Raw genomic sequence first — 26,890 nt, forward strand, 5'->3', positions numbered from 1 at the left:
TTTCTTTGGCTCTATGAATTTTACTTTAAGGTAAAATCAAGGAAATTACTGATAAAAACTGAAAAAAGAAGAAGCAAAACTTGCCAGTATATTACTGGAAATTGTAATCCTAGAATTTCATGTGGCTGTTTTTACATGGTTCTTTTGATGCACCAGTACTGCTAGTTTACTATCTAACTAGATAGATAGACAGATATTGTGGACTCTAAGGGTGTTTGTAAATCATCCCTGATAACCAGAATGAGGAAAGTAGTAAAAGAAAAGGGTTTCATTAACAAAGTGAACAATCAAGGCAGAAAGCAAAGCAACAAATAAAGAATGAAAATAACAAAACCTAAACCATCTGGACTACCTAAATACAAATTGTGTTGTTTACCACACTGTTTCAGCCTTCTCTCTCCACACTTCTGGACTATCTTCCTTCCACCCTACCTGTTGAGCCCTTAGGGCAGCTACCATACCTTCCGATGTCAAGCAGTTCTGTAAACTAAATGAAAGGGAATTTTAACCCTGGGTCCAGGGACTCTTCTGGATAACCTTTTGCAAACACCTCTGCTTATCCAGACAATCAAAGACCCTCTATTTTCTTTTGATGAACTTCCCCTAAGGGTTCAAGATTTCCCCTGCAAGATCCCAATTCTACACAGTGTGACTGGGATGTGCCAGGCTTTCTGCTCCTCACCAGTACTACTGTGAGTCTACCCTACAGGGCTCTCTGGTGGACAATTGCAAGGGTAACAAATCTGCTATTACCAGTACTATTTTCACTATACAAAGCACTGTGAATTACTAAATTGGACTGGTCACTATGCACATCCAGACAATGTACAGATGCAATCAAGAAAACTAATAGGTTATATTATTATTCATTTTATTGTATTAAATAAATTAAGTTACACATCATAATGAGTGAAGTACAAGTCAACAGAGGTTATGCTTAAGTTACAACACTAATGAGGCCTCACCTGGAGTACTCCAGGCAGTTTTGGTTTCCATATTACAAAAAAGACATAGCAGCCATAGTGAAATTACAGAAGAGAGCATCTAGGCTGATTCCAAGAATCCAAATATGATATAAATAAGCTCTAAGTCAAACTGCAAGCCCCCACTAATGTAAAAAAAAAAGAATGAAAATAAAAATCAAGATAAAATAGACAAACATTGTAAATACTGGACCACAAATGTGCACAGAGGCTGAGTGGCACAATGCTAGAGTACAAACTTTAGGTGTACTTAAACTGTTGCTCTGACGTGACACATAATGTTTGTCAAGCAGTACATAAGATGAGAGAAATTGCAGACAGCCATTCTCCTACTCTCCACATGGTGATCAGAGCTTTAGTATGCAATTTTTTGTTTATCATGGTACTCATTTCCAACTGTTCAGACAGCGTAGTTTAAAAGAAATAGCCATGTAGAAATTTACAAATTACCCAAGACCAGATGTGACTTAATATCCTTGAAGTGATTTAATGTTCAATTGCATTTGCCCACTTAGTTCATGATTAAAGCCCTAAAATTATCCATGTTGTTTGGATATATTTATAATTAATGATTATTTTCAAGCAGAATCACTTACACACAATTCAGCTGTATTAAGTATTTTGACTGATGGGCAGCCTCTACAGTGAGAGTCTGGGTCTTTGATTTTCATTTACTGACACTTAGTGCTTCATTCTGCATGGCAAATGGAACGAAGCGCTACATGTAGCAGCTGAACAAAACAAAGAATTGAATAAAAGTTCTTATTGTCAGTGTCTTTTTACAAGCAAGATAAAATAAAAAATAATACTATTTACCCTTTTAGCTTTTTATTTATTAATATTGCTAATGAGCTTTAGCCAACAGGTAGTTAATGGTAATCTTTGTTCACATTTTTTGGATTCCTTTAAATATTAACAGAGTGCAAATTATTACCTTTGAGACATCTGTGAAATTATAATAACATTAACTTACATTGACAACTCACTCAACAACCACAGGGAAATAAAAACATACATATTTATTCCCATGGAAATGAAACACAAAGTATTATGTTGGGTGGGACACTAAGTGATTTATGAACTCGTCTGTCATCTATTCAACATCTGCATAAATGACAGTTATGTTGTACAAAGCAGGTAATTTAATATTCTAAATGCACTGTGATGGGCTGGTGGCCTGTCTGGGGTTTGTTCCTGCCTTGCAGCTCCAGCACCCCCCGTGACTCATTTCTGGATTAAGCGGGTTAGAAAATTACATGACTTGTCAGCTTTTAAACTTCACATTTCCTACAATACAGCACAAAGGGTGAATCTATTAGCAATCCACATCGAGAAGATGTCTAAATCAGGACGCTAACCTGAGCGCAATGACTATATTGTAATGACGTCCACCACTTAGAAGAACAAAAAGGGAGCAGGCAATCAAAAATCCAAACAAAAGACCAGGCTGTGGTATAACATTCCCTATTTATTTTTTATTACTTTATCTTCATGTTTTATTTGCTTTTTGCTGCCCAATGCAGGCTTTGAACTACCTGTTTTGAATATTAGTTTTAATATTCAAAGTGTATTTAATATTGTTAAAAATATTTTGGATGCTACCTTTGTTTGCTCTAGTGTCCCTATTTTGTGTGTCTTAGCTGTTCTATTGTCTAGAAAGCATCCAAATATTCATTGCTTTGACAACGAGAAAGTCACCACTTTCATCTGGTCTCTATCCAAAATATACTAACTAAACCTTATACCATTTAAATCATAATATAAAGTCCCTAGATGCTAGTTTGTTAGGCATGTTTCTTAGATTACAATCTTTGTTTAGCATTTTGGGATTTAGTATCTGTTGTGATGTGAGATTTTGCATATAACATGATAAATGTTTTGTATGTCTTTATTTGTAATCTAGGCAAAGCAATGTAATTTAGTGTTACTTTGGTGAGAGGTAGTTTGCCCCCCATTTACGACTAATTTTATGATTACGACTAATTTTATGCTAAAGTCTTTCAACCCCCCTGCAAGGAAGCCAGGATGTTTAACATATGGTTGGGTTGGGGCAGGTGTTAAGATGTTCTATTTCACCCATTGGTCTGAGGTATGGCTGTTTGGAATTGGCTTGTCTTGGAGGCCTCTAAGTACCATGATGTCCTATTGGTTCTAGGGGTTGGAGAGAACATCTATAAATGTATGTGCTGTGATGGATGGCTGGCCGTTTATCCCGGCCAATACCCCCAAGCCGCCAGGTGGAGCCCTCCTTGCAGTATGGAGGTCCCCAGAACATCAGCAGGGCATCATGGACATTGTAGTTTTTATACGCAGCCCTGCTGGATGCCATTGGGACCACTAGGGGACACTGTAGGGAGGAACAACAGATATTTTCCTTACACCCCGAAAGCACACATGGACAAGGGGAATGACATGCTTCCAGGGTGAAGAAAAGGACTTTTTACCTGACCCGGAAGTGATTGAGGATCACATGGACTGGGGATTGGTGAACACTTCCGGGTCAGGGTATATAAAAAGACTGTGGGAGCTGCCAGATGGCGAGCTGAGCTGGGTGGAAGGGTGGCAACGCGTCTGGGAGTGGAGGATTGATTTATTGTGATTATTTGTGATTTGAAAGAGTATAGTGGAGGAGAGGGTGTTTTGTGCACTGTGGCATTTGAATAAAGTCAATTTGTGGACTTTTACCTGGTGTCTGGAGTCGTGGACAGGGGTTCAAGGCAGTGATAGCACCCCCTATCTGTCACAGTGGTTAACCTCACATTCTCTTTCTAACCAACATATGATGAAGAAGCATCTCTCTTACTAACATCTGAAAAGAAGCTAACCTGTGATGATGTAGAAGTATCTTTCTCTTGCTAACAACTGAAGAAGACTATCACACCATGAACTGAAGACAACAAAATGAAGAGCACAGCTTCAGCCATTTTGAACAGATAGGTGGCTAAAAGATGAGCACCAATGATGCCTTAACCAGAGACATTAAGTAACTACAAGTCTGTGTGCCACCTGAATTTACACATCACCATTTTATCAGGTTGTATGGTTGCCAATATTCAAATGTACTTTGCATTTTGTTATTATTTATGAATATTATCAGTAATACATTATTTTATGTGTAACTTAACTCCTGCTTGTCTTTTTACTACATCTAATTGCCTGAGGTTATAGATATAGAAGGGAAGGTGGGGATAAGCTACAGTATATACAGTGGTAAGTTTGTGAGATTAGGAATTCTAAGGCTACATATTAATGATACTACAGGGGAAAGTAAAGCAATATATATATATTACTCTACCAAGATAAAACAGTATCGTATCATTTGATCTTTTAATTTCAGTCTTTGCTCTCAACAAATACATTCAGTTCTATAACACATTTTCATACAAAGGATGTAGCTCAAAGTGTGTCAGCTCGAAGTTTGTTACATGCAAAGAGAAACTACAGTAATTAAATTTAGATAAGAATATTAATGAATAAACAGTATACAAAAAATAAATAAGTAATATACGTTTACACAGTTACTTAGCAACTTCCCATTTTGGCTATGTTGCTTCTCCTGATCCCTTTCACTTTTTCTTGCTGTTTTCCATCTCTTAGAAGTACACAGGTCAACCTTGATTCAGTTCTGTGTCCCAGGAAAAAGCCTCATCCCAGACAGCCTAACCTTACCTCAAAAGGCCCCAAGAATGGGGCCTAGAATTTTAAACACTAATACTTAATAATAACAATAGAGGTACATACAAAACAAAACCAAGCAAGTTCTTTACATTTTAAAGATTTATACAAAAGAATTTTATAAATATAGTAAGAAAGAACAGGGCATTAACAAAAATGGGCAAGAAACTGAAAAACAAACCAATCAGAAACTGCAATCCATGTCTTGGTAATTTGTTCCTGAGACCCACAACTTTAGAAGTGCTTCAGAGCTGACACCTGAGCTGTTTGATATGGGTACGAGCCTGAGAGGCTAATGGGCAGCACCTTTACCTGATGAGCAGGCAGCTCAGCCATGCCATATCCCCTTGAGGCTCTGGAAAGTTGGAACAGCTAATGGCGGCTTGTTTCCACACAGTTTTGGACTGAAGACCTTCTGCATGAATAGCAAATGTGATAACCATTACACTATGGAAACCAAGCTAAAAAGAGAATTCACCTTAAAGTGAATGCAATGTTCAAAATTCAGAGAATCAAAAAACAGAGGCACAAAAATCAAAAACCAGAAATCTGAATCGCGAGGCTGAAACTGTTGAACCTCCCTCAGTTTTGGCTTAAATACTTCTGGAGCCGGTATCCCAGCTGCATAATTAGGTGGCTCCACCTCTTTAGACTCCACATTCAGGAAACATGGCGGACAACAAAATAAATTAAGTACATAATTAACATAAAAATAATAAAATGATAAACATCATATGAATAAAAATCATATTAAATATACAGTATACAAAGACAAAATAGAGTTTGAAACATAACATGAACAATTTTATTTAAATAATAACAAATGAGATTAAATAAATAACAAATAAACCTGAACCAGAGCGATAACCTCTGCTCTTCACTAAAATGTATAATCCAACAAGATTTTGAAAGGGTTTCCAGGGTTAGCCTAATACAGTATGTCCCTTTGCATAACAAAAAACTTCTTGCAGGTGTAGTGGGCTGTCAAGGCAGGGTGATCATTACAAAGTGAAAGGACTGCAACAAGACAGGGGCTAAACCTTAATGGGTCCCAGCAATACAAAGTATCACCATGTCAAAGTAGAAGGTGAAATACTGCTAGGGGCAATGGTCACCTGTGTTATGCTCCGGAGTAATTACACCAGAGGCAATGGCTGTGGAAGATGGCAGTGGAGGTGACAGATAATTAGTACATCCTGTGGGCTCAGGAAGTATTTAGAAAGTATTCAGACCCATTCACTTTTTTTCATATTTTTATGAGTTACAGCCTTGCTATATATTATTTATATTCATTTTAGCAGAAATTTAAAAAGTAGTTTATCACATTGACACAAATATTCAGACCCTTTACTCTGTACTTTGATAAAGCCCCTTTGACAGCTTTTCTGTCCTTGAGTCTTCTTAGGTATGATGTGGCAAACTTCATACACCTGGATTTGGGAATGTTTTGTCATCCTTATCTGCAGATCCTCTCAAGCTCTGTCAGGTTGGATAGAGACCATCAATGGACAGCTACTTTCAGATCATTCCAGAGATGTTCGATTGGGCTCAAGTCTGGACTCTGGCTGACTAACTCAAAGAAATTCCCTAAGTTACTCCTGTGTTGCCTTTGCTTTTTACTTATGGGTCCTATACTGTTGGAAGGTAAAACTTCAGCCCTGTCTGAGGTCCAAAGTGCTCTGGAGCAGCTTTTCATTAAGGATATCACTGTACTTTGTTCTGTTCAGTTTTCCCTCAACCCTGACTAATCTCCCAGTCCCTGCCTCAGAAAAACATAAGCATAATGCTACTATAGTCATGCTTCGTGTTGGTTTGGTATTGCATGGGTGATGATCAGAGTCTGGTTTCCCCCTGACATGACACTAATCTTAGTTTCATCCAACCAGAGATTCTTATTTGTCACAGAGTGAGTTTACATCCACAAATAAAACATGGAGTGGGTGACTCACCTTAAAAACCTCCATTTATAGTACATGCTCATGTACGCTTCTGGGGTTCTCCTTTATCAAAAACAGTTAAACGTCATAATTGACTGTCATGAATCTTCAGACAAGCATGAAGCCCATGACCAGTTTCTTGTATTTTAGAAGTACATTTAGTCCTTCATGAGATGTAAGGTAAATAACATCCAACCACTTTAACATCCTTGACCTGAGCAACCAGTGATTTGCAGTATGAACACTAGAAGTTGCTTTACCTGATCTAACTGTTTCAACATAGCAATTGCAAAAAGCGAAATTAAAACTAAACTGACACTTTATTAAAATGTTTCTGATTTTGGATTGCATTTAGCATATTCTTTTCTGCTTGGCTGTACATTTGAGCTCTGCTAAGGACCGGCATCCCAGTACGCGTGTTTCTTGTTTTATGCTCAGTGTTGCTAACATGTCAGGTAATTTTACTTCAGTAAGATAAATGTTGCATTAATTTACTCATTACTTTAAAAAATAATTGGACAACATAAGGCACTTTACTTTGATTTGATTTGATTTTGATTTGATACACTTTATTCATCCCAGAGGGGATACTGTCTTTTCACATGACCTTTGGAGGTCAGAGTGCATGGTCACTATTGTACAATGTTCCTGGAGAAATTTTCATGGTTTTGCTCGATCCATCAGGTAGTATTGGGATTTGAACCAGCAACATGCCAGTTACCAGCGCAGATTCATAGCCTCAGTTCCAACACTGTGTTAACTCTGCACCACCTTGCTTTCAATTTATTACCAGAAAAACTGGTCTTGAGATGGTTCTGCTTAGCTGAGCAGTGTGCGTTCATCATTTAGTGATTTCTGAAATACTTAGACAGATTCTTTCAGCCAAGAGAAGGAATAACATGATCACCCAAGCATTTGCCTCAGGAAATTTATCTTGTTGATACTTACCTGCGTGTGTGAAGCTAACACATGTGCAGGTGAACAAAGTGAATAGACATGCACAGGCTATAAAATCTTTAACTGCAACCCAGCTAAAGGTTTACATGTCTACAAAATGGGTTTACTCGAGAAATGTATCTCTGTTAACCAAATTTCTCAAAGATCAATAATCGATCAGAGATCGGTTTCTCTAACTGGAGTAAGGGCTTACATGGCATTTCAGAGGCCTTCATCCTAATGGCCTGTTTTTGCTCTGATACATATTGTCATCTGCGGGACCTTCTATAAACAGGTGTGTGCCGTTACCTTTAATAATAATAATAATAATGCATTTTATTCATAGGGCACTTTACATTAGCAGTAAATCTCAAAGTGTAACAAAAAAAGATTAAACAAAGGCAAGGCAAGATAAAAACAGAGATAAAACAACAATAATTATAGCATTCTTGTTAATAAGCTTTCTTAAATAGAAATGTCTTTAGCTGTTTTTTAAAATGGCCCACAATCTGCTGTGTTCTTAGGCTCTCTGGTAAGGCATTCCAGAGCCGTGAAGCAGCGGCTGCAAGGGCTCGGTCTCCCATTGTATGAAGTTTGGTCACAGGGGTGCGAAGGCGGTAGGTATTTGTAAAATGGAGGTTTCTTGTAGTGGATTGTAATATAAGGAACTCTTTGAGATACTGTGGAGCATTTCCATGGATACACTGGTGAGTAAACAAACAGAGTTTGTATTTGATACGGAGATGGATAGGGAGCCAATGAAGTGACCAAAGGATTGGCGAGATATGTTCATATTTCCACACCCTCATCAGGATCCTTGCAGCACTATTTTGAATTTGTTGGAGCTTTTGAAGGCTGTTGTTGGGTATCCCGATGAGGAGTGCATTACAATAGTCCAGTCTGCATGAGACAAAGGCATGAACCAGCTTTTCAGCATCACAGAGGGAGAGGTAGGGACGGAGTTTGGTTATATTTCGGAGATGAAGGAATGCAATTTTACAAAGGTGATGGATATGTATATCAAATGACAGATGGGAGTCTAACTTGACACCCAGATTTGTAACAGAAGGGGAGAGGGTAATGGTACAGTCAGAAAACGAAATACAATTTACAGAGGAACGAAGTTGATGGGGGGTGCCAATTAAAAGAGCTTCAGTTTTGATGCTGTTCAGCTCGAGGACGTTCTTGGACATCCAGGCCTCAATCTCATCCAAACAGGAGGAAAGGGTTGATGGAGGTGTAAGAGAAGTCGAATCCAGTCTCACACAGAGCTGTGTATCATCGGCATAGCAATGGAATGAAACTCTATGCTTGCGGATGATGTGACTCAGGAGTAGCATATAGATATTAAAGAGATTGAATAATTTATGTTAGTCATTTGTTTGAGGGCTTTCCTTAAATTGGATTTAAGATTATTTTAAAGTATTTTATCTGTTTTATTTGCAATCTGTTGTACCACCAGCAGGACCATCTTTTTTAAACCCCCTGCAGTAATATGGCTTTTGGTTGCGCTTTTTTCTGATTATAAATATAGTCTTTAATATGGATTTTAAGATTTTATTAGGAAGATATAAATGAGCTATTATGCCATCTATTTATTATAGAGTGGTTATATTTTCATGTAAATTGTATACTTTTTAGAGAAGACAGACATTTTAATTGTTAATTCTTAGACGAGTGAGCATTCACCTCAAGTCCTGACAAGGTGTGGAAACATCTTGACTGTGACCAATAGACCCACCTGAGCTGAGTTTGAATGTCATAGCAAAGGGTCAGAATACTTGTGTCATAGTGATATTTCAGAATTTTCTTTTTTACTAAATTTGCAAACGGTTCCAAAGTCCTGTTTTTGCTTTATCATTCTGGGGTATTGACTGTTGCTTGATGTGGGGGAAAAATTAGTTCAAGTGACTTTAGGACAGGGCCTCACCATAACAAAACATTAAAAAAGTGAAAGGGTCTGAATACTTTATGAAGGTACTGTATGTTTTTGGACCCTTGCAGTAAATGGAGAGGACAGGCTACTTGGTTTTTGCATTACCCTTTAAAGGGAACTTTTTGCTGGGGATGGTAGAAATAACTGCTGCCCACTACAAAGCTCTGTGACGAGAGTTCCTGAAATGATTAAGGGGGATTGCTCAGGAAGTGGTCCAAAGCTTAAAAGCTCATTGCAGTCAGTTGTGGTTTCACCTCGTTTGTGAAAGAAAGCCTCGATCTAACATCCGGTTGAGTATACCTAATCCGGAAACTTTTGAGCAACGACATGATGCCACCTATGTTCCCTCTATATTCTATTTAATTTTTTTTTAAATATTGACCGGATGTAAATAACATTACTTGCAGATTCCAAAAGACGTTATTCAATCTGAGGAGGGTGGTGTCTGGTCTCCCTGTGAAGCATTAGTTTTTGCATTAGTCACTAAACAGAAACAGATACAATACAAGCAGAGTACGATGAATTATTTTTATCCTCTTATGAATGAAATCCTGACACACCTCAGATGACATAAGTGACCATATTATTTTTAATCAGCAAAAACCAGCTGGATTAACTAATTTTGGCCTCAGAATGAACACACACTGTACATCAATGACAATCAAAGAAATGAGCCTGCCAGGAAGCAATACGTCACTGCCAGTAATGGAGTTTTACAGCAAAATGATTATTCAGCTTTTAGAAAGGTTGTAAAAATGCATCGATCGGTATGGAGAAATTCAATGATTTTTAAATAAAGCATCTTAGCTTTGAATTCCATGCAATAATTATTATATTTATTCAAGTGTAAAATAAAAATGCTATTTTTTTTGTGTATAATCCATGTACACTACGTATAGATGTTCTAGACTCTGTGGTGCTTAAAATGTTCTAAGCCAGAGTTATAGTCAAAAGATTCATTGCAAAAAGGTCCTTAAACTAAAATGTTTTATTTTACTATAACTAATACAAAGGGTCTTTGTTTGTTTGTTTACCATTGATTCAATGGGCCTCCACCTCTTAAATAGGCATAGCACGATAGCCAGCACATCACGTGGTCTTCATGTCTGGCAATAAGCACAGCAGCTGCTCCTTTATTTCACCTGGGTGTGCATTGAGAAGCCGTGCCTGGTTTGCAGAGCAGTTTTAGAGTAGAGCTTTCTATCATGCAACACAAACTTGGCATCTATTGTGGAATAAATTCTACTCCTAGTCTATGGTAAAAATATATTTCATCTACAAGCATAGCATAAAATCTTCATCACAATACTTGATAGATAACTGCTTGGTGGGGCAAAAAACTTACGTCAATTAAAAGGGACGGCTTCCTGCTAGACTTCTGGCACTACACTACCTATTGAAACAATACAACAGAGCATAACAGATAAGCTTAAGAAGTTTATACGGCAGCAGTTGTAACAAGTACAGTAGCAGAGGCATAGCAACCGTGATGAAAGAAATGATTCAACTACTTGCTGTAATTAGTGTGTTTTGTTTAAATTTTCAAAGTTACTAACAAAGCAAGACTAAACCTTCCCATTTCCTAAAATACTCCTCTCTAACTAAACATCTACACGGCTGCCATTGTTTTAGTTTACTTTACAAAAGAATCAGTCTCAACACACAAAAAAATGTTTGGGGCAGACAGCCATATATTGTCCCTGACTGTAACTGGGTATTTAAAGTAATGTTGCTTCATTGATTTCCCAGTTTGAACTGATTGAATAGTGAGATGATGGCGGCTTTAAAGGCCAAAACTGAAAGTGAAGTCATCTGTGGCCGGAACTGGAAGTGACCACGTCCGTGGCGCCGGAATCAGAAGTGATGTTGTTCATGGCGTCAAAACGTTGTTAATGGTACGTCATGTAGGTTTTACCGTATCTGGCCTGCAGAGATAACAGAAGTAGGATTAGTGCACCCTGCCACCCCCTGGTCTGGCGGGTATTTACCTCCACTCGGTCCACTCAGCCCACTCAGCTTCCTCCTAATCACACATATGTGACAACTTTTTTTTTTTTACTATAAGTTAACTTTTAACTGAACCTTTATTTTCAAAGCCACCAACAAAACAAGACTAAATCTTACCATTTCCTAAAATATTCCTCTCTAACCAAATGTAATTTTCAAAGATGTCTACATGGCTGCCATTGTCTTCTGTTTTCTACATGAGAAATTCCATGGCTGCTTTAAATTACACCACCTTTGGATGTTATAGTAATACACCACTCTGCACAACATTAAAACACCCTAAATAATATTGTGTAGGTCCCTGTCATGCTGCCAGAACAGCTCTTTGCACATTGACACATGGACTGCACAAGACCTCTGAAAGTGTACTGTGGTATCAGGCACCAAAATGTTAATAGCAGTTCCGCTAAGTCCAGTCAGTTGTGAGATAAGGTCTCAATGGATTGGAATTGCTTTCTCAGAACAACCCACAGATGCTTGATTGGATTGAGATTAGGGGAATTTGGAAGCCAAGTCAACAATTTTTGCAGTATGGCAGAGTGCATTATCCTGCAGAAAGAGGCCACTGCCATCTGTGAATGCCATTCCCATGAAGGGGTGAGTGTATTCTGTAACAATCTTTAGGTAGGTGCAAACTCAGGGTTAAGGAAAACAGGTACTGAAAGATCCAACAGAGCAGGCTGGTACATGTTTTCAGTACCATGGGGCCAGTTTTATCAGGCCCCGCAAACTTGTGCATGCTGCGTTTTCCCAGCTCCCTCCTCACCTTGTCAGCAGAGAGACGTCAAGGTGGAGACCACAGTTGGAAGGGAGGTCATGAGGAGCTACAAAGGTCGTTCACTACAAAAACAACCTGTGTTGTATTTTGCTCTCACCAGAGTTCCATCTTTTCATTCAGTTACTGTTGTATTCTCACACCAACCCGTTTTAGACAACCGTGTCTTTCCAGAAGTGTTTAGCATTCAATAAATAATTATGCATGAGATTGAGTGTGTGTCTACCCCATTCGGGCTGCAAACCGTGGAATTCCCACTAAGTGCAACTCATACGCTCCCACTGGTTGCGTCCCTACCCTTTGTACACACCCCCCTCCCACCTCGCTACTACCGTGGTCGGCTGTCTTGGTGGATTATATATAGAAAAGCAGCCAAAACCGCACAGAGCAATAAAAAGTCTACGTCAGTCACAGGTACATCTGGACCGTGTAAAGATGACGACTCAAGTGACGAGTTGGAGGTGGACACATGAGCGAGCAGTGCATACTGAATGAGAAATCAGCAGACTAGCATGACGGAGGGAGCTGAATGGACGTCCTTCTCCTCTCTTCCCATTCCACACTCCATGACTGAGTGCCATGCACCCCCATCCCTCCGTCTGGCAGGAGAAGGCGCGATGGCGGTCTGCCAGTTTTCAGTCACGGACAATTGTATGTTGGTTTGGTTGGTTACAATGTTGCTTTTCTTGCTGATTTATTACATTACCGATTTTTCAAATGTTAATTTTCTCCCTGTGCTTAAAAATCATTAAAAAACCAGCCTGATTATGCGGCATATGGTACGCCGCGGGTTGGCTAGTTTTTAATATAATCTTTATTAAAACTCCACTGTACCACTTTTGTGACTAACAAAGAATCAGAAGTCAAGAGCTAATGTAAATTTAATACTGGTATTCAATACTTGTACTCAGTAACAGAACTTATTTCCTCCCTGCGTGGAGTTTGCATGTTTTCCCCGTGTCTGCGCAGGTTTCCTCCTGGTGCTCCAGTTTCCTCTCACAGTCCAAAGACATGCAGGTTAGGTGCATTGGCGATTCTAAATTGTCCCTAGTGTGTGCTTGGTGTGTGTGTGTGTGTGTGTGTGCCCTGTGGTGGGCTGGCACCCTGCCTGAGGTTTGTTACCTGCCTTGTGCTCCAACAGACCCCCGTGACCCTGTATTAGGATATAGTGGGTTGGATAATGGGTGGATGGATGGACAGTGAATAAATATCAAAACATGAAGAGCTGTGACACCTGCACCGTAACACTACCTCCATATTCAACACATTTGATACTGATAACATGCAAAGAGAAAAAGAAAATGAAATGAAAATTCAGAATCATTCCTAAATTAGCATGGCATATGATGTTAGCTGGCAAAATGGTATTAACAAGAGAGCACTTACCTTTGCAGTTCAAAAGATAATTTTTATGTAAATATTTGTATTTTCAAGTTTTTTAGGTGACATGTTGTACACCATTAATTGTGTAACATATACCATGATTAGTTTGGGAAGATGTTTGAGAGAACAGCTGCTCAACAGTCCCGATTGCTCCATTGTGTTTGCCAACCACCATTCAACAGGATTATACCAGCTAGAAACGAACAGGAAGTCATCATAGATACCCATGAAAGTGGTCTATTTGCACATAGTGGATGGCTGCGTTGAGGGAGGGATTGGCTGACAAGAATTAGTCAAACCTGTTAAAGACCTGGTTCGGTTCATTCGCCCTGTCCTTGTTCCCTTCATAATCTGTAGTTGGATTTTATTCCTTACACTTTTTGGGCTCCTGGGTATATTCTAGGTGTCTATGATGGTGCACTCCTATCACAAGAAATAAAACATGACACTCAAAATACTATCAAACACTTTTCAGAAGATTAATTATGAAGTAAAAATATTAGAGCACCCGTACCTTCTCATATCAAAGTTTGCAGCTGATAATTGTAACTATTTGCATGTGACATACTGTATACTGTATATGCTAATGAGCATTTTATCTGATCTGTGTGTCCCCAGTTAAACTTTCTTGCAAGCCTGGCTTTGCTTTCTGTTTATTTAACCCATAAACTTCCTGTGTCACCTGTTTTTAATAATAGCATGCCATCTACAACTCACTTTTCCCTCAGGAGTGTTTATTTGAAAGCAACCATTTACGGGAAATCCTTGCCTCATGACTCATAAAGTGATTTACAATCAAATGCACCTAAGTTAATGTGCCATACACAGGAAGAAATAAAAAAAATGAGGCAACTCAAAGTGTCAGTCCAATAATTAAAGATTTGAAACAGTGACCCTTCATGACCCATGCAAAATAAAAAGTATACTTTGTGTTAATGTAGGTTGCCTCCTATTATTATACATAATTCTGGAAACACAGAACACATTTGATTAATGTGTGTGGAAGCTTCTACATAAATTGTGTTTCACTTTTCTGTTCGTGTTTTATATTTAAGCTGCACTTGCTTGTATATCCTGTAGTGCAATAAAGGCAAAAGCAGTAAAAGAAAATATATTTGGAAGAAAAATTTAATTTTATGTAAAAAATCTTCACAGTTTGCACCATCAAATGAAATTACTAATGAAAATTAGAACACAAGGAAAAGTGTAAGACATGTGACAGAGAAGGCATATTTGAGGACAACCTAAAAGTTGGGGAAGAAAAAGAGAGCCGCATTAGACAATTATCAAATAGGAGGTCTTTTAAGTGCTCAAGGCCTTAAGTTTTGAATAAACTTGTGAGTTTCAAGCTGTCAATATAAAGAGTTTAATTAGTTCTCAGCTATTATTCCAGGACTGGATATTAAATGGGAATAGTTCATGTGGCACCATCATGAGAGCATTTACATTGACTTATTTGGCAGATTCCTTTAGCCAAGACGACTTACAACATTTATGATGAATGTTAAAATATTTTAACATTTATGGTAAAATATTTCTTCTGGTATTCCAGTTGGAGCACAGGCAGATCATGTGACTTGCTCAGGGTCACACAGTGTCAGTAGCAGGATTTGAACCCACAGCCTCAGCTTTTGAAGTCCAATACCTTAACTGCTACATCACACTGTCTGCGAAAAACTGAGCTTGACTAATTACTTTCATGAATTGCTTTGCGTATCTCTATAATAACAAGGCTAGCCTTGGCAACCAAGTAAAAAAAAAATATATATACTGTATATATCTACTGTATATATATATATATATACTGTACATATGTACTGTATGTATATCTATACTAATAAAAGGCAAAGCACTCACTCACTCATTCACTCACTCACTCACTGACTGACTCATCACTAATTCTCCAACTTCCCGTGTAGGTAGAAGGCTGAAATTTGGCAGGCTCATTCCTTACAGCTTACTTACAAAAGTTGGGCAGGTTTCATTTCGAAATTCTACATGTAACGGTCATAACGGTCGATAACAGTCGACAACATCCGCCATGTTGAACTTTCTTATTTATGGCCCCATCTTCATCTTAATGAAATTTGGTAGGCGGCTTCCCTGCGCTAACCGAAACCAATGTACATACTTATTTCGATGGTATAACGCCACTGTCAGCCACCATATTGAACTTTCCAATGTCACTAATTTTCCAACTTCCCGTGTAGGTAGAAGGCTGACCCCATCTTCACGAAATTTGGTAGGTGGCTTCCCTGCGCTAACCAAAACCAATGTACGTACTTATTTCGGTGGTATGACGCCACTGTCGGCCGCCATATTGAATTTTTGCAAATGTGACTAATTCTCCAATTTCCCGTGTAAGTAGAAGGCTGAAATTTGGCAGGCTCATTCCTTACAGCTTACTTACAAACGTTAAGCAGGTTTCATTTTGAAATTCTACGCATAACGGTCATAACGGTCAACAATGTCCGCCATGTTGAACTTTCTTATTCATGGCCCCATCTTCATGAAATTTGGTAGGCGGCTTCCCTGCGCTAACCGAAACCAATGTACATACTTATTTCAGTGGTATGACACCACTGTCAGCCGCCATATTGAACTTTCCAACGTCACTAATTCTCCAACTTCCCATGTAGGTAGAAGGCTGAAATTTGGCATTCTCATTTCTTACAGCTTACTTACAAAAGTTAAGCAGGTTTCATTTCGAAATTATACGCGTAACGGTCATAACGGTCAACAACGTCCACCATGTTGAACTTTCTTATTTTTGGCCCCATCTTCACAAAATTTAGTAGGTGGCTTCCCTGTGCTAACCGAAACCGATGTACGTACTTATTTCGATGGTATAATGCCACTGTCGGCCGCCATATTGAACTTTCCAACGTCACTAATTTTCCAACTTCCCGTGTAGGTAGAAGGCTGAAATTTGGCAGGCTCATTCCTTATAGCTTACTTACAAAAGTTAAGCAGGTTTCATTTCGAAATTATACGTGTAACGGTCATAACGGTCAACAACGTCCACCATGTTGAACTTTCTTATTTATGGCCCCATCTTCACGAAATTTGGTAGGCGGCTTCCCTGCGCTAACCGAAACCAATGCACGTACTTATTTAGGTAGTATGACGCCACTGTCAGCCGCCATATTGAACTTTCCAACGTCATTAATTCCCGTGTAGGTATAAGGCTGAAATTTGGTACTTATTTCGGTGGTATGATGCCACTGTCAGCCGCCATATTGAACTTTTCAACGGTCTTTGTTACTTATGAGCCCATCTTCAAGAAATTTGGTACGCGGGTTCCCAACGCTAACTGAATCCTACTTATGTACATATTTATGTCCATAGCCTGCAGCTCAGTCACCGTGTGAGGTGGCATTGGGTCCCCCATCCCAACGCCTCCCACGTTTTTGGCTGCCTGCCTATATAAGGCCGTCCGTCGCTCCAGTCTCTACATTCCCTTCCTTGCTTCGCCACGGGATTCACGTCTCCCTGCTGATAACTACAGCCTTTTTATTTAATCCACGGCTTCTCCGCTGTTTTATTGTTCATTTATTACGATTATAGTTATTGTGTAGGTATTTTAGACTTACTTTACATTGTTCAGGTACCCATTTCCTTTATCATTTCAACCGTACCCCCATTAATATGTCTATCGAGGTGACCACCATCGATCAAAGAACTGTCTCTTACCGAGTGGTTTCCATGCCCGGATATGGCACCTATCTTTTCCATTCTCTTTGTTACATATTGCACAGACATATCAGTCTCACTCTTGATATCTGGAGAAACATTGTGTATTATGTATTGAATGAGTGGGACAGGTTCAAGGTGTGGATTGATGACGGTACAGGAGATAATTATACTACACAGGAGCACTATAAGAGTGAAATGTTTAAGTCCTTCACCTATGGTTCTGCATGTGAGTTGATGGCTGTCGCTGAATTGTTCGGTTGTCGCTTTCAAGTGTACCGAAATGGCCAAATATTTTACACCTTTGGACAACCGCCAATGCCTCTTAAACATCTTAGATTCACAGGTGACGATTTCAGTAGTGGACACTTTGATGTTTACAAATGTTTAAACTCTCAAAAGCTGGATGTGAAGTTATCAATGAAACTGTTTGTATACTTACAACGCTTGACAGATGCCGAATGTCATTTCAACACAAGTCCTACAAATACTGTCGTAATTGAAACAAACCATGAAATTCAAACCAATTATGACAGCGGCAATCCAAGCTGTGAGATCTGAAACAAGATTACTGTTCACATGGCCAGCTGTACGTTGCATGCTTAAGAGTAAGCTCTGTGTACAGCTTGGTCAAACTCACAATGTGGTATACAAAGAGATCCTTAACAAATAATTATTGGTATATTTTCCCTCAGTTTAAAAAGGTTTAATTGTCTTCTTAATAAAACTTTTAAGGCAGTACTTCGCCTATAGATATAGATATATGTGTGTGTATGTGTATATATATATATAGATATATAGATATACAGATAGATAGATAGATAGATATAGATATATATACAGTATAATGTGTGTGTGTATGTATGTATATATATATATATATATGTATGACAGCAACACTCATAATAGTGACAAAACAATTACATTGATGATCATGTTATGTTATTTTCAAGATGTTTCCTTTTCTTTTTCATTACTTCTTTAACACACTACTTCTCCGCTGCGAAGCGTGGGTGTTTTTCTAGTATATATATATATATACAGGTATGTATATATATGTAGACTCAAACCCATTATGACAGCAGCAATCCAAGCTGTGAGAAAACAGTAAAAAGGAGGCGCGTCAGACGTCATGGTACATTTTCTGATGCAGCTAGACGAAAACAACTTTGTGACGCTGCCGCCAAATACACAAAACAATTACTTTGACAATCATGTTATGTTATTTTTAAAATGTTTCCTTTTCTTTTTCATAACTTCTTTAACACACGACATCGCTCCAAAGCACGGGTATTTTGCTATATATATATATATATATATTGTATATATATATATATATGAGACAGCAACACTCATATCAATGACAAAACAATTATATTGACAATCATGTTACGTTATTTTTAAAATATTTCCTTTTCTTTTTCTTTCCTTCTTTAACACGCTACTTCTCGCCAAGCGCTGGTATTTTGCTAGAATATATATATATATATATATATATATATATATATATATATATATACAGTACAGTCCAAAAGTTTAGACACACCTCCTCATTCAATGTGTTTTCTTTATTTTCATGACCATTTACATTGGTAGATTCTCACTGAAGGCATCAAAACTATGAATGAACACATGTGGAGTTATGTATTGTATGTTACAATAAAGGTGAAATAACTGAAAACATGTTTTATATTCTAGTTTCTTCAAAATAGCCACCCTTTGCTCTGATTACTGCTTTGCACAATCTTGGCATTCTCTCGATGAGCTTCAACAGGTAGTCACCTGAAATGGTTTTCACTTCACAGGTGTGCCTTATCAGGGTTATTTAGTGGAATTTCTTGCTTTATCAATGGGGTTGGGACCAGCAGTTGTGTTGTGCAGAAGTCAGGTTAGTTGGACGATCATTTATTTTTCAACAAGACAATGACCCCAAACACACCTCCAGGGCTGTGTAAGGACTATTTGACCAAGAAGGAGAGTGATGGAGTGCTGTAAATGGTCATGAAAATAAAGAAAACACATTGAATGAGGAGGTGTGTCCAAACTTTTGGCCTGTACTGTATATATACATACATAGGGATGGGCGGCTACGCCCACTACCTGGCCAGGATGCCAACAGAGTGGAAGGACTAGGAGAGAGGACATTGGTGAGGCAGTACCTCCCATGGGACACAAATAGGGCAGCCCTCCTGGGTGGCTGTGGTACCAAGTATTCCCACAGAGCATGGCGGGGGCTGGAGTTTGGTGAAGCCCTGTTGGGTTTCATGAGGGCCGCTAAGGGTAATTCCAGGTAATACTGATGAGCCACCTGGAACACTCCTGGAACCTAAACAAGAGGAGCTGCCTCACTCCATGCAAGGGCCAGAGTTGGGAGGAAGAAGACAAAGCCTGAGGAGGAGTGGAGGTGGATGGACTGGCAGCAAGAAGGGACTGTATATAGTATATGTGTTGTGGCATTGGTAAATCGTGCATGTTAAGCTGTAAATAAACACGGTGTTGTGTTGAACCTGGGTCCTGCCTGCCTGTGTGTGTCCAGATTATGATGGCTTCGCAGCGGTGAAGTACTGCCTTAAAATTTTTATTAAGAAGGAAAGAAAACCTTTTTAAACTGAGGGAAAATATACCAATAACTATTTGTTAAGGATCTCTTTGTATACCATGTTGTCAGTTCAGCACTCTGGTTGTAATATGACCAAGCTGTGCGCTTAACTTACTCTTGAGAATGCAACGTATAGTTGTCCAGGAGAAAAGCAATCTTGCCTGAAATCAATGGCAACCTTTTGTAGGGTCTGTCCCTGAGACTTATTACTTGTCATCGCAAAGTGAATCCTTATTGGAAATTGGAGGCATCTGAATTGAAATGGGAGATCAGAGAGTATAACGGGGATGCAAGGAATATATTGAGTGTGGAGAAACTCTAGAGACAGCGTGTGTATTAACTTGTGGATTTTTCTGTGAGTATTTGGTGGCAGCATGACGAAGTTGCTTCCGCAAGACCACGTTAGCTGTGGAGCTCAGCTCGGAGCATATTCTTTTCCTACCTTGTCAATTGTGTAATGCGTTTTTTGAACAGGTTTGATGCATGGAACGGATCACTCGTACTGCGTTCAGTCAGTTCACATGAGCTGCTCTCTTGTGTGATGTTGCGATGTCCACGGCTTTATTTAATGTTAGCTAAGACCCAGAACTTTAAAGTTTCTCGCTACAGCAATTTTAACTTTGTTACAAAGTGATCCAAAGTCTCGTTTATACCTCATGTCTTCTCATTAAACTTGTATCTCGCAAATAAAGTATTCGACGAAGGCATGACAAACGGCAGCGGGAGCGTGTCCATAAACTTAATTTAAACTTACGGTTTACACCGTGCTTTGTTTTTGCAGTAGCTGCACTTATGAATAAGCTTGTATGCGTTTTTCTTCAGCACTCTTTAGAGCTCTTCCTTGTTTTCTACGCACTGCATTCACAGTCAGTTCAGGTGATTACGTGGGAGGCGTGATGTTGTGATGAGACATTTTAAGTAACTGCAAGTCTGTGTGCCACCTGAATTGCACATCACCATTTTATCAGGTTGTATGGTTGCCAATATTCAAATGTACTTTGCATTTTGTTATTATTTATGAATATTATCAGTAATACATTATTTTATGTGTGACTTAACTCCTGCTTGTCTTTTTACTACATCTATTTGCCTGAGGTTATAGATATAGAAGGGAAGGTGTGGAGAAGTTATATAGAATAATACCTTATATACAGTGGTAAGTCTGTGAGATTAGGTATTCTAAGGCTACATATTAATAATACAATATGGGAAAGTAGAGCAATATATATATTACTCTACCAAGATAAAACACGGGATGATTTGATACACAACTCTGCCCCCCACGACCATCGAGCTAAAGTCCATTACAGTATATGGAAATAAATAGGTTCCAGTTTTGACCATTAAAAGTAGAATTTCGAAATTAAACCTTCCCAACTTTTGTAAGTAAGCTGTAAGGAATGAGCCTGCCAAATTTCAGCCATCTACCTACACAGGAAGTGGAGAATTAGTGATGAGTGAGTGAGTCAGTCAGTCAGTCAGTCAGTCAGTGAGGGCTTTGCCTTTTATTATTATATATATATATATATATATATATATATATATATATATATATATATATATATATATATATATATATATATGCAGAGAGAGAGAGGGAATGGCGAAAGGCCGTGGCACTTGCCTTCCTGGGACACCTTCGCAGGACCTGGGGAGAAAATGTTCACAGGGCATTATCTCCTTCAGAGCGATAGATGGCAGCCTCCCTGGGTTGTGGCAACACCATGGTTTCCCACAGGGCTTCATGGGAATTGGAGTTTGGTGCCAAGGGTGCCATCAGGGGGTGCTGCGGGGACTGGGGACCCCTGGAGGCAGAAGGATAGAGAAAGAAAGAAGATATAAGGCGGTGCTCTTTATATTGTGCAGTACTGTGCTGTTGGAAAACAAGTGAAAAGTATTCCCCCCCTTTGGAAATAAAGCCTTGTGCATTGCTGGACTTGTGCCAGGTGTCTGTCTGTATTGGGTTTGTGGAGCCGGTGTGCACCCTGGTGGCCACTATATATAAGGGTGGATCTCTCTGTCTTCCTTGTAGCCCGGAAGTGCTTCCTACTGGCCACGTAACATTACCGGAACTACTCCCGGGTTAGCCTTAAAAGGAGCCTGCTTCCTTAGCTCTTGGAGTCATAGTAGGGAGGAGGTGGGCAACAGTCAGGAAGAGGACAAAATGAGGAAATATTCTGTAGTTTATTGTGTTTATAACTGTATTTGTGGCGGTTAATTGTAAGGAGAGTTGGAAAGTTGCTTCGGAAAGTAATAAAAATGTATTTATTTTATTCTTCTAACGTGTGGTGCTTGGGGCTTTCTGGCGCCTCCTTGTGGTCATTATATATATATATAAATGTAATGACTGCAGCTGGAGATCCACAAAGGGAGAAAATGAATCGTGTATCATAAAGTAGTTTTTATTCCTGAGCTTTCAGCCCCTGCCAGGGGCCTTCATCAGAGGATAATGCTTAGACATACAGGAATCAAATGCAATATATAGCAAAAATTACGTGGGTGGTGCCGGGGAGGTGGCTAAGTCAGTGTGATTGGGGGGAGGGCATTGGTTGTAAAGTTTTATTTATTATAAACATGTTCTTCTTCAGTTTGCATTTGCTGGGTTTATGTCCAAATATCTGTTGATGGCATTCTCGTTTGATAGCCAAGATTCGGCCAGCCCTCTGGCACTTTTAGTACTGGCCTTAAATCTTATTTGTACATTGTCTCAGTTGAATGTATGTCCGGTTGAATTTGTGGGCGTATAAATCAGTGATCATGAGTCGTTCCTTCTGATGGCTTTTTGACACTCCTCTATACGTGTTGCAATTCTTTTTGATGTTTGTCCTATGTATACTGGTGGGCTAAAACTGCATGGAATGTCATAAACTGTGTTTCTTATCTCAGCTGCTGATTTCTTATTATTAGCATTAAAGATGGCTGTGCACAGATTGTTCGTGTGTTTATGTGCTATGCTGATGCCTTACTTGGCCAGGATGTGTGCTGCACCTTCAGACACCTTGTAAAAAAAAAAAACCCAAAAAAAAAACACTTTATGATACGTGATTCATTTTCTCCCTTTTTGGATCTCCAGCTGCAAATATGCAAACCGTATTACATATATTACATATATATAGGGTGAACCAAAAAGAAGTACCACATTTCAAAAGTTTATTTGACAAATATGCTACAACCTAAAAAATCATTACGACAAAAGAAAGAATATACAAAATAGTTTTTTTCCACTGTGTTTTAAAAATGATGTCTTCATGGTGGTGGCCATCATTAGCGATGCATTCTGTGAGATTATTTCTGAATGCTTTCCTGACTCGTTTCAAGGGGAATAGCGGCGATTTCATGGCGAATATCGTCCTTGGTGGCTTCAAGGTTTTGAGGTTGGTGTTGAGTATAACTTCAACTTGAGATAGCCACACAGGAAGAAATTGCACAGAGCGAGCTCAGGCAAATGTGAAGGCCACCCAACCTTTCTGCACAGGGAGATCAGCTTCCCTGAAAACATCTCCCACAAAACTTGCATGGATCTCAGTGCCGTATGAGCTGCTGCTTCATCCTGTCGAAACCAGGCATCCGCCACATCCATTTCTTCCAGATGGGACTGCAAAGACTTCTCTAGCATTTCAATGTAACATTCTGAAGTGATGGTGACCATTCTCCCCTTCCTCAAAAATGTAAGTGCCTACAGTCGTGCCGAAATGTTTTGAGAATAACGTAAATATTGCTTTTCACAAAGTTTGCTGCTTCAGTGTTTTTAGATCTTTTTGAAGATGTTTCTATAGTATATTGAAGTATAATTATAATCATTTCATATGTTTCAAAGGCTTTTATTGACAATTGCATTAAGCTTATGCAAAGAGTTAATATTTGCCTACCCCAAGACATTTATTAAATAATGCCTATATAGGAGACGTCGGAGACCTCAGCAAACAGTCGACTCCACCTCGGCCCCCCACCACACATACCACACCCTCCATTATCATTGTGGTGTGTCAGAAAGTACAGCATGCGTCCTGCCCAGATCTGGTATCAAGATAGCACACAAACTGGCAGACACTTTGCGGACTATCCTTTTCAATGCTAAAAGCAAAAAGTCAACCACAGAGACAAGAAACACAAAACATTTTTGTCAAGAAACATTTACAAACATATAAGTTCCACCAGACGCACGTTTAAGTGGGACACTGTGAAAGTAAAATTCAGGGACAAAACTAAGAGTGCCAGAGAGCTGGCTGAATCGTGGCTCTCTAATGAAAACACCATTAACAGACACTTTGACTTGAACCCAGCCTATGCAGGTTTAAAAAGAAGAACATCTAAATAATAAAAAAAAAAAACTTTATGACCAAAACCTTCCAAACCCCACCTTACTAATCCACCCTCAGCCCCCTTAGAACGTCCCCACCCTTCACTAGCTGTATATTGCCTTTGATTCCTGTATGTCTAATCATTTTCCTCTGATGTTGACACCTCCTGCACACACACAGTGCCTCCAACACCACAACACCCTTACTCGGGCCTTTCCTTGTCTGTGGGCTGCCTCTCTTCCGTCCACTGGAGCTTCGTCCTGCTCTAGCTCTCGACTCCAGCTCTTTGAGTGTAGGGAGGCGGCCCCTTTTATAATCACCCGGATGTGCCGCATGAGCACCTGGAAGTACTCCAGGCGTCCCTGGAAGGTCCTTCCACCACCATTCCAAGTGTGGCAGGAGGCTCGGGGCTCCCCCTGGCGGTGGTCAAGGGCCCCAATGGGCTGGAGCCTCCTTGCTCTGTCCCCGTGGACCCCTCCTTATCCAGGGCAGTTGCCCTCTTGTGGCCCAGAGGACATATAGACTGCCTCCCAGTCCTTCCAGGCGTCCCGGCTCGGTCTGGCCCCCAGCCTCCTGCCACAATATGTATGCATACTATGCATATCGCCCCCTGCTCGCTGAACGCACCCCAAGGAAATGCGGTCACTCCTCCGAAACCCCCTCTTAAACGGTGATACAATGGAAACAAATAGTTTTTTTTTTTACCTCCTCTTTGCTCAATCAGCTGCTGGCTTGCTGCTGCTGCCGTGCCACGTGATCTGCATCTTGTGCAGCGCTTTAAACATTTAAAAGCCTGTACAGCAGCTGTCCTACTCTTTGTCTTTTATTTCCAGCCCGGGGCGTGGTTAAATCTCTTTGCACAAAGTTTCGTCTCGCGGGACGTGAGTTCTCAATATTTTTTAGTTTATAATTTAAAAAGCGGAATGAGAATCTGAAAATCTAACAACATCACATTAAAGTTCGATACGTCACATAAAAAGTCACATAAAATTGTTGCACAAAATCATTGCACTTTTAGGCTTAGGATTTTATATATATATAGAGTAGATATACTGTACATGGTATATAGATATGGATATGGACTCCTCTTTCCTCCAAAAGCTCAGCAGTTCAGAACCCAGCCACGAGGTCCAAGGGCAGTCAAAAGATGACTTCTTTTGGCTGCACTTCAGTTTTACACGTGTAGCGACTTCTGCCTGGACAACTCCAGTACACGTCTCCTAGGATAAATTAATCATTAAATATACAGCAAGACATTCACTGTATGTTGCTCTCTAATTAAGTGAATGCTCTTTTTTCTTCTCCACTTAACAGATGTGCAAGCTTGAAAGACTTGTTCACTTTTACCAGTAATAAATTAAACTCTCTGAGCTACATACTGAATTCTTTTCCTGTATATTTGCATATGCCAACAACTAAGCAATGTTACTAATTTTTTTCTCACCTCGGCAACCAGTCAGTCCTTTAGAGTAAAATTCATAGGCATGCTAATGAAAGGCGTAATTGAGGAAACCTCATGTTAATGCGCATCCTCATACTGCTACCTCATTGACCCCTGTTGGAGCGCTACCTCAGATTGTTACATTTCCTCCAATAAGTATATACATTTTTCTAAAAATGCTATAAATATGTATTAAAACAATATAAAAAACTGATGCAACCTGTCACAGAGGAATACAAAAGACAGCAACTCCAAAATATGTATGTGACATTTTATTATTATTGTTTATTTCCTGATACTCAAAGTAAATGCTCACTCTAATTTATATGGAGTAGGTTAAGTGAACTGAAAATGAATAGACAAATTTGTAAAGAACTTGACTTTACTAAATGTATCTGATTATTCAAGTTATTTCCGAATTTATGCACATTCTAGCTGAAATGGTTGTTGCAGTTAAAGTTCAGGATAAGAGATGCACTTGCAGTTAATGTTACAAACAGACATCTTGGTGAATTAATCCTTCTTTGTATTCTGCTGTTCTTTATACACCAGTCTATTTCTGTGTTTTATACATATTGCATGAAATCACCATTTGGAATAAAGAGAAGCACAGTACACTCTTAAAACTGCTGGTTCTTTAATGGCACTTTATGGTTCCTTAGTGAGTTGTGTGGTTCCTTGTGGCTCCATTGCTTGACAAAATACCATTTCATTCTAGGACAGTCGATTTCTGCTGTCAAAAACTTCCTAGTATGAAGAAAAAACACAAAATCTTTAATGTATGGTAGGCTACCTACCAGGACACTAATATACAGGCAGTCCCCAGGTTACGTAGGAGATAGGGATTGTCGGTTTGTACTTAAGTTGAATTTGTATGTAAGTCGGAACAGGTACATAAATTTAACAAATGCTATTGTTGACCGACTGTAACGAAGTGCTCTGCTAATGAATGATGGAGTTTCACCTCTCTCTGACCTTTTTATTATTTCTACATTATGGTTTTTCTCTTCTTTACTGTATCACCAGCATTTACATCAGATTTTTGTTTCAGAGACATTGTTGAAGGATGAAGACAAAAGGTCAAGATGAGCTCTTCTGCACAGCACTGTTCACGCTATCACAGCAGGAAGGCACCAGTCGTCAACACGTCTGATGTACTGACAAGAGACAACTTCCTGCTATGTGCGTAACAGTATAAGCAGGCTTACAATTGAGAATGACTGG

Source organism: Polypterus senegalus, chromosome 3 (genome assembly GCF_016835505.1).
Source record: "Polypterus senegalus isolate Bchr_013 chromosome 3, ASM1683550v1, whole genome shotgun sequence".
NCBI classification, from domain to species: Eukaryota; Metazoa; Chordata; class Cladistia; order Polypteriformes; family Polypteridae; genus Polypterus; species Polypterus senegalus.